The following is a 1,877-nucleotide window of genomic DNA, read 5'->3' as shown; positions in this document are numbered from 1 at the left end:
ACATCAAACAAAGTCCAACATACAAATAATGTTATTTAACATATCAATGAAACAATAAAATTTTTTATTTGCAGAAATAAACATTAAAAACTTACAAGTTTGGTTGGCTTGGAGTGTGCAAGTGTTGTACCTGCAACGTAGTTGACCTGGTTGTGCAAAACATTTGCATGAAGTCCCCACTTATTTTGCCTTTGCTACCACTGCAGTTTTTGCACCATGAGTTTTACAAAAAATGATTCCTTGGACATGGAATTGTATATAAATGGCATAATAATTGTGTCGAAAGAACTAAACCAGTAAATGGTCAAAAAAATTAGAAAATAACTTCATACTTTCCACCTAAAAATGCCATCAACCACTAAATCTTCTACATAACTTCAACCCACACTAAACCATACTTTGAAAAATGCCCAAAAAACACAACAACACATAAATGCCCTAACAAATTTAAACAAACTAAACCAACCTTTAATGTTGGTGGTGGTTCCAATCAAAGCTTCCAATGTCGCCGGTCACCGGAACAGACACCACTTCGTCACGCGAAACTCCGACGGACCACTTGCATCGGCACATTTGTTGGAAGAGGCAGGTTGGCTGGGTGGGAGGGAGCGTGACTCACTCTAGGGTTCACTTTCTCTCTCTAAGCTTGGGTTCTCTCTCATCTTGCCTCAGATTCAAATTCTGAAATGTGAAAATGAACTTCTCCATTTTCAAACTTTTCCCCAATTCTATTTCCACATCATTCTTATTTTTAAATTTTTTTTCCACGTGGACCATTCACATTTTGACACGTTTCCCGTGTCAAAATGTTGTCAAAAGTTGTTGTTCATATATCATTTTCCTAAATAGATATCATCATATATTCCAAACCATACAATCGAACAATAAATAAATCATCATACCATTTGAAACGATGCACAATGAGCATGGGCTCAAACATTGAGACTCAAACTCCACTCCTCCAGTACTAGAAATCGGATTCCCAATTAACATAGGCTCACCCAACGAAAAATTCCTAAAACTCGTCCAGTGAAGAATATTTACTCGTCCAGCTCATATACATATTAAGGAAGTTTATTGATTGCCATAAGGATTGTTGGTACACTTACAAAGTCTGTGCACCTTCAAATTAAGAGTTAATTTAAAAGTGTGATTAAATAAGTAAGGATATTTGGAAAGAAAGTTATATGTTTCACCATATTTTGAAAATTGTTCATCAATAAACTATTTTGAAAATTGTTCATCAATAAACTTTTTTGAAAAAATATTACATGTTTCACCAGATTTCAAAAATAGTTTCAATTGTTCAAAAGAATTTCGAAAATTCGAAAACCATAAAATCACTAATCGAGTTACAAAAATCATTAGAACATTAATCCATTTTCGAAAATGGAAGGATTGAAAGGATTTAAGAAACCCATTTTGATTATTGAAACGACTTTCAAAACTAGACCTGTCAAATAGGCCCTGACCCTAGTCCATGTGGGTTGGGGCCAAAAAAGCCCCTAGGGTAAAAAAAGCCCTTTATTAAAAAAGCCTCCAAGGCTAAAAAGCCCCAAAGCCTTGTGGGTTAGGGCCAGCCCATGGGCTTTCTTTTTTACAAAAAAAAATAAATATCCAATAATAAATTGCATTTTTGTAGAGAAAAGGAACATTTATGCTAAGTGTTATAACTTGAAAATACATGTAAGCATCTTTCTTTTACTTTAATAAATATTTTTACATAATTATTAATTAGAAAATAATAAATAGGATTTCATATNTTTCATCCCTAAATTTGACGTTAAATTGAAATTAGTGTATATTATAACCTTTCACAAATTTTAATCTTCAAACTTATTTAAATTCTTCTTACATGCATAATAAACTAATTTATA

The sequence above is a fragment of the Vigna radiata genome, chromosome 7 (genome assembly GCF_000741045.1).
Source record: "Vigna radiata var. radiata cultivar VC1973A chromosome 7, Vradiata_ver6, whole genome shotgun sequence".
NCBI lineage: Eukaryota > Viridiplantae > Streptophyta > Magnoliopsida > Fabales > Fabaceae > Vigna > Vigna radiata.
Note: the sequence above shows the minus strand (reverse complement) of the source record.